Here is an 8,149-nt window from a genome sequence, read left to right as displayed (position 1 = left end):
GTGTCAAGAAAAGATGGAGAAGCCAGTTAACTGATTTGGGGGAAACTTATCAAGAGAAGTTGGTTAAATAATTAAAAAATAATCTCATCCTTCAATTAGCCTCCATGTTTGGGATCCTCAGTCCGATATTGTTGTGTGCATAGTTGTTTGACTTTGAGAGGGCGGGACTCTATGGAGAGCGAAATGAACTAGGCGCGGCCAAAAGGAGCCCCATCCATCTATCACACGTGTAGACAAAGGGGGACTTCACAACACAAAGCTAGATGTGTCCTCTCAAACTTTTTTTTTTTTTTGCTCTCCCCGCGACGCACGGCAGCGCGCACCGAGCCAGCCGACCCCCGCAGGTGAGTTGTCTCCGGGCGGGATACTGCCTCCGCTTTCCACCCCCGGAGCGATTTTTCTGAATTTATTTCCAGTTAAAAGTTGCGGCTGTAGTTGGTGCGTCAGCGCTCAAACTTGAGCACAAAGCAAGAGGGAGAGGGAGAGAGACATAGAGAAAGCAAGGCAGCGGGGAGAGAGAGAGAGAGAGCGAGAGGAGCGGTCCCCTTTTCCTTTGTCTGATGCGGGGCTCTTTGAGGAGAGAACTTGAGGGGATGCTCAGACACGCATCTTCAGAACGCGCAATAACGCTCAACTTGTGCAAATTAGAATGAAGTGACAGCGCGCTTTCATGGAGGTGAGATGGAGTTTGCGCTGGTATTTTTTTTTGTCTCTTGGGGATGTTGCGACACACAAGACAAAGCAACTGGCTGTCAGAAGTTTGCGGAGGAAAGGACATTTTTTACGCACGCAGAGACAAAGACAAAGTGACTTGGCTCAGAACTAGTTCGTAAATAGTTTTTTTTTTTTTATTTTTTTTGTTGCGTTGTTTTGGTGACAGTGGTGTTCGCGGTTTTGGCGAAGTTGCTCCTGCACTGTGGGAATTCAGCACAATGCAATCAGGTGTAAAGTCTCCAAGTAACTAAACGGTGACACAGAATTAAACTTTTTTTTTTTTTTGCACGAGCAAGGAATGGTGTTTGGAGACAAAAAAATAGGGATTATGAGATGAAAACAAAATAGGTTCGTCTCGAAAATCTCCAAGAAACTTGTTCCAGTTTATTGGAATCAGATCAACAGGTATAAGTCGCTGCAGCTTCTTTGTTACTGTAAAGGCTCCTTTGTTCTCAGTCCATACAAAGAAAAGCAGCAGAAACGAGCGCAAATCCAGCAGGAAACAACTTTTATGGAACTCGTTCAATTAATTTCATGGGATTCAAAATATTTTCTTTTTGTTTGTTTTTCTTGTAATATTGCAAAGTTTTGAAAAAGAAAAGCTTTTATTTGCCTCTTTTACGTTGAAATTTACAACAAAAACCCCGCCAGAGCATCTCAGGATTCATAATTACTAACTCGAGGTTTATTCTAGAGTTTCATCTGGATTTTTGTCAGGTGATTACAACTTAAGGAATGAAGTTTACATGATTTTACAAAACTTTCTTTATCTTGTGAAGGTGTGGCCAAACAACTTGTTTGAATTTGCTGCATTCCACTGTACAGTAGCCCTGAAACTTTTCATTAAGCAGCATAGAAGAGCATTTACACTGAGATTGATTTGTAATGTGGAACTAAATTAGTTTTTCATTATGCAAAAAAAAAAGAAAATGTTAGTTTTTGACCTTTTTAAAACTAATTTCAAACTCTTACAGCTCACCAACTTATAGTGTTAGATGTGTTTTAGCATTTCAAATTACATTTAATTTTCTATTTCATTTTACAAGTTTTAAGCAAATTTGTTGTTGAATTGATAGAAAGTTTTGACTACAATGTTCTCTCTCTCTCTTTTTTTTTTTTCTTGATTTCTCTGGAAACTGTCCTTAGGTGGGATTTGAACACAGATTAACCAGCAAAGCATTTTCTCCCCCCTGTGCGAGGCTAAGGAAATAAAAATATGTGGAAATCACACGGAAGATGTACAGAGTCACCTATCAAGCGACTTTTAAGACGAAGAGGAGGATTAAGAGACTGTGCAGTTTTCTTTTGGAGAAGGTGAAGACTTATCTCATAAGGATTTAGACTTCAGCAGCAGCAGCAGCAGCAGTGCCAGTCGGATTGGCACACTTGGAAATCTAAAACTCATGGAGACACTTTGAGGATTATAAAAAATGTGTAGTAAGTCTCTCTACAAGACATGTCCCGGGCCAAAGTCCCTGGGATAGCAGGATATTGCATTTCTGATCCTCCTCGGCCCTTCGCATGGGTAGGTAATATTACTTTTTAGTGGGATGTGGGATTTGGCTCTTGATCAACCACTTGTTTGCAGGACTGGAAGAGCTGTACACACACTCACAAACAACATCCCATTTATTTTCAGCTAAATTAAATCGCCTCTGTACCGTAACATGAACGTAACCGCAGATAATAGAGTTGTCACACCTTATGTGGGATCAAAGGTTAAAAAGGGCAAACAGAATTAATCTGATGAAGGCCAACTTCAAAAATTACATCTTTAGAATTCCCAAATCAGTTTTCCACTGACATGAGCTACTTTGGCGATGTGATGGTTATGGACACGGAAACATTGTCCTCGCCTGTGGTTTTGTGAGCTGACGCCACAGCGTACAGTGTTGACTTTTTCACACTCTTCGTGCACTTGGATACACACTAGTTAATAAGTGCCGATAGAATCTCAATGAACGTCTGCAGTTTTTCAAGTTTGTGGCACAAGAACACTGGACTGTATAATAAAATAACTAAAAGCTGATATGATCACATGCAAATCTCTTTAGTTAAGCAGTTGTGCTGCTACTTCATCAGCTTTTAACTTTTGATTTAGGTGTATTTATATATACATGGCCCTGAATAGTCATAGATTATCACATGCAACATCGCTGTGTCCTGTTCAAAGTTTGTGATTCAGCAGGCTTGACTTTGAAAGCTTGCGCCTCATCCGAGTCTCTTTGGATTCGAGATGTTCTGTAATGTCAGCAGTTGTGTGAAGTGAGATCTGATCTGCGTATCGTTGCACCGTGATGCGCAGTCAGAGAAAATGTTTCTTCAAAACATTCAGTTCACTGAGGGGACAAGACGAGAGCGACTGTATCTCATGGTGGAGGAGGTGTGTTCGAACTGCGCCCGTCGCTGTCGCAGCAGTTAATTCAGACAAGGCTCAGAAAAGAGTCACAAGAAATGCAGGCGACCTTCTTAACCTGTACTTGCACTTCACTATTTATGAGTGTGAGGTAGGGAGAAAGCGAGATTCACTCCTTTCTCTCTCTTTGCAGCCCAACCTTTATCAGTGATGTCATTGAGAGCCAATGAGAGCGTACGACGGTACTTGTCAGCATCCAAGCTCCGCCTCCAGCCTCTTTGTGCATGGCAGCCCACATGGTCCTGCAGCATCACATTTTCACCATGCAATACTCTGCAGCAGAGAGAGGCACAGATATGAGGGATGTGGCTCTTGGCTATGTGCTCTGATGATAATCTACCATGTCTGCTCAGAAATTAGCTGTTTGTCACTGTAAGCATACAGAATGCGAGGAACAACTGAGCAATCAGGAGAGATTACAGTATTTTTTACCATAATTATCCGCCAAAAATACATCAGCCGTTTGAGATATTAAATTTAAACGACAACGCGAGAGCCCAAAGCCTAATACGGATGCTCTCTATTTCACCATTTACATGGCATTCAATTAATGTATGCTAAATTCTAGAAAGTAAATGATAAAAGATTACCTTGATATTTCCCTTAAATCAGCAAAAATTCCAATCAGTAGCTAAAAGAGCGTAATGGTACCTGACAGCATCTGGCAGCATAAGAACAAATTGCATGCACATGTCAACAGTGGAGCTGCAAGACTTAAAGAAAAGGGCATTTACTCGCCTCCTGCGGCTCTTGTGGCACAGACTCAGGGTCACAGCCTGGAAATGACTGGATCAGTGGGAATCGAGGTCAGTCAGCACAGTGACACACAGGTGGGACAGATATAGGTCAGTGGTGGAGTATGGGTGCTGATGAGTCATGCATCTACAGTAAGTAGGAGCAGGGGATCAGAGCGAGACAGTATGCACAGTGTTTTATCCCCACTATCCACCAGACACGCAGGAATCCCAACCTTAATTTCTGCTTAAGCTGCTCTTGAATATTTTTTTTTTCTGGCCCCGCTGCCGCATCTTGAATTTAACCGCACAATGTCTGCAATATCATCACTATCGCACATTTCGCTAATTTCGGTTGCAACCATGGGGGCTTTATTCGAGAATAATCATTTGAACTTTGGCTCTTTGATGTAGCGTGTAAGTGAATCTGATGTTCTTGCAGATTAAACACAACTCTACACCTGGAGCTCCACATCTAGCCTGCCCTCCTCTTCACCTGTGATACAGTGGATTACAAAGTGTGCAGATTCAATCCGGTACCCAGATAATGAACCTGTGAATAAAACAGAAACATCAGATGCGGCATAACTAATCATTATGACGGGGCCCGGCGCTGAGCTTTTAACAGGCATCGCACTGGCATGGTTCCTCTTACAATGCAGCACGCTCCACTGTGTGCAGCTTAATTACATTGCTTATCAGTAAATGCTATTATCAAGTACAGTGCGGTTTTTTCGTAGCATTTGCCATTTGGTGGACAATTTATGAGAGCATACGTTCTTTTGTACAGTGTCCCCCCTGTGGGAGCGACTAATCCACTGAGTTACATGGGACAACATTAACACAGCGGTCTGTGGCATCTTCCACTTCTGAAGTCTCAATATCCATCTAAGCTGGAATGCTCATTAAAACGGGGGATGGTTTAACATCCTCTCTTTCTTTTGCAGCATATGCACAACTAAATCTGTGTCATCATAATCTCTCATTCATCTGTATGTGCTGTCACAGGAACACAGAGTTCACTTGCTTTCTGGTGACGAAAGGCCACCAATCACATGTTGTCGTACCTTCGGCTCACTGATACCCATCCCACAGATATAAACACAGTTAAATCTGCATTATTCTCATCCAGTTATGTTACTGTAAGCTGGACTGATGTTATGCAAAGTGTATTAGACTAGAATACAACATTAGGCCCGGAGTAACTAATCGCTACCATAAGCCTAATTCTCTCAGACATCCTGTGGACAGCCTCAGGAAAGCTATCAGGTTTATTTTTACCACTCATTGCATGTAGCTCGTGGGCTCTGCAGCTCACAGTCCCCTCGCAGAAATCACTATAATACATGTATGTGTACACTAGTTGTATTTTCTGGTTCATCAAACCACAAAATGACAGCAAATACCAGTTAAGGTCCAATCTGTTTTCGCAGCATTTGATACTTGCACACGCAACATTTGACCCAGTGCTGTGCATGTTTACACTGTGCTTTTTCACAAAAAAAAAGAAAGATTTATACTATTTTTACCCTCCGATTTGTAATGTTTGATGTTCGGATACAAGCGCTGACAGATGGCCAAGTGAATTTTGAGTTGGATCTTCAAAGCGTAACAGCCGCTCAGACAGATTTTATATGTGTTATGTATTATGAAAAAAAAATGAATTGGTGGAGATGAGCAAAGTTGTCAAAAACAGCAGCAATAATAATCTTAATTTACCCCCCATCAGCTGAATTTAGGTTGACGCTCCTTTTGTGCACACGAGTGAGTCACACAGGACGCTCCACTGTGGGAACAGTACAGTGAATTACAGTGCAGTAAAACATTAGGCCCACCATTACTAATCATGACGACAGTCCTAATTCTCCAAGCTACAGGCATTCTGTGGTCATCCTGTTGCAAACTATCAGAGCTTAGTTTTACCACTCAGCGCCTGTAGCCGCGAGATAAGTTAACGTGCTCTGCTGGCATGCTAATACATACCAGCACTTGGGGACAGGAATAAATTATTTCTTTATGACTGCGCACAAGGCAGAGCGTTTGAAGGAGGGGAGAGAGGAAACATAGGGAGATGAAGCAGAAAGAAGAGGCATGGGGGTAAATGATGGGCAGGAAAGAAAGGAAGCAAGACAGGAAATATAAGGATGCAGATTGAGAGGGGAAAGAGCCGAGATGAAAAAGGCAAGAATAACACAGATAGTCAGCTTTATAGTGCTTTTTGTATCGGCTTCTCTTCCGTTTATAGTCTCACCATGACTGTGGTGAGAGAAGCATTCGTGAGTGGAATCGTCATTTTATTTTCAACTTTGAGACATATACAAGAGATAACTGGAAAGCTTTTCCTAGATAGGCAGCGTTTGAAGCTACGAGCTTAGCAACCACACAAGGTTTGTTTTGGGGGGAAAAAAAAAAACTGTACAGATGCATTTCACAGCTCTGACCTGAAAACTGCTCAGCCCCGAATCCACAAACATGTGACCTTTTGAGGGATTATGTCCTAGTTTTAAATACCCAAATCACGCAATGAGAAATAACTGGCAGATAATGTTAAAAATAGTGAAATTATCCTAAAACACGCTGCTTTTAGTGGAAAAGTGATGATGCAGAGGCAACATTTAATAGCCACTTTAGATCTCGTAGGAAAAAAATGTGTACTTGACTTTATGATGTCGATTGCTGTTTAGTTATTTTATGTTCGGGTTTAAATGTTAATGTCTTGTTTTGTGCCACATTGTGCGGCTATACTTTTATGCTGGCTGCACATTTGCCCTGTGGGATTTTAGCGAAGTCAAAACCAAACTGCAGAAAATTGCATGACAAATCAGTCGGAAAACACATAAAGGTAAGCGCCAAATCAAAATGCACCGGATGACGGCTCACGTGGCGTGTTGCGCAGCAGGTTTAACCGTCACTGAAGGTGTCGCTTCTGACTCCCTCTTTTCGTCCCAGCCCAGGTACGGATACAGGGACGCCATTTCCAATAGCAGCTTTAGCCAGTTGTCTGTCTGTCTATCACAGATCAACTTATTACCTCCATAAATGCACAGCATGTTGCTGTCTGGGGATGGACTGATAATCCCTCTAAAGACTGGGGTTTTATCAAAGCTAAATCTGCTCCACACACACACACACACACACACACACACACAAACACGGGGACAGACATGCATCAGGATAACCCACAAGGGAACACACACAGACACACATGTGACGATGGAGTCGGCTGGCAGAAACACAGACATACGTGTAAAGACTGGGATTTTATCACAGACAAATCTGTTATTGTCTGGTAGTTAGGAGATTATGAAGCAGCGATTTTATAGGCACTAACATACACATGTGTCATTAGAGGATGAACACTGAAGGTGCAGTGTAGCTGAGTGATATCAGTGCTGGTGTGGCTTTAATACTGTGACTGTGCTTTAATAACATGATAAAGAGTAAATCACTTTCGGTGACAGCTTTTTAATTATATGCACTGCTGTTTTTTCACCATTTGTTAATACATTCCCTTCCCCGTGTAAACCCAAACTAGTATTTTTTCTGTCAGATTCAGATTTAAGCTTTTCCAAATAAAGAATTTAAAGATCCAGTGGTAGTTCTCTCTATCTGGCTAGCCTTATTCCTATTTATTTTGTCTTAAGCGGACATTTTTTCCACCTAAACGTCATGTTTCCTGTTTTAAAAATAAGAAGCAGTGACCCGGCAAAAAAAAAAAAAGTGGTGTGTTGATCGAGTTAGCTGCAGAAAAGATTCCTGCTGTGTCTTGAGCGAAGCGGGGAACTTTAAGTCAGGCACCGCATTGTACGGCCTAATTGAAATGACATCTGTCCTGGGCTAATTGATCTACAGCAGTGCCAGAGCACAGTTAGTGAAGAGAAGAGAGCCTTCAGCACGGGGTTATAGACAGAAAAGCTGTCAGTGATGGAGCCCCAGCTTGCAGCTTAGCGTGCTGCTGTCCTGAGATTGAACCTGGACTGAGCTGTTTTCTCAGACCAGCAACTTGGAACAGAGTAAGGCCCAGCATTAGTTAACGGTTGAACTGTCCTCTGTGCTTGTATGGGAGTACATGACCTGACTGTCACTGCTCTGCTTCATGCAGAGTCATTCTTCTAACTCTTTGAGTGCAGACTATATGTCAAGCATCCCAGAGTGGGAGGACCACAGGAGCTGCTATGAGTTTGCGAAGCCACATAGCAGTTTTAAAGTATGACTACGGGCAACGGTCAGGAGTTAAAAGTTTACCTTTTAGGTTTTCATGCTGATGGAATGTTTCTAACTCAAA

General features: G+C 42.2%; 1 long non-coding RNA gene across 2 annotated transcripts in view; it reads left to right on the top strand.

The window, feature by feature from the left end:
* The first annotated feature begins 264 nt into the window (after positions 1 to 264).
* Positions 265 to 8,149, top strand: part of LOC103360441 (uncharacterized) — a 104,081-nt gene continuing 96,196 nt past the window's right edge. For both annotated transcript variants that reach the window (XR_520354.1, XR_520353.1), the window contains exons 1-2: positions 265 to 344; positions 1,861 to 2,239. This is a non-coding gene — a long non-coding RNA (uncharacterized LOC103360441). The remainder of the gene's footprint in view (positions 345 to 1,860; positions 2,240 to 8,149) is intronic.

This window comes from Stegastes partitus, unplaced genomic scaffold, assembly GCF_000690725.1.
Source record: "Stegastes partitus isolate 25-593 unplaced genomic scaffold, Stegastes_partitus-1.0.2 Scaffold440, whole genome shotgun sequence".
NCBI classification, from domain to species: Eukaryota; Metazoa; Chordata; class Actinopteri; family Pomacentridae; genus Stegastes; species Stegastes partitus.
This window is presented reverse-complemented; position numbering and strand designations above follow the sequence as displayed.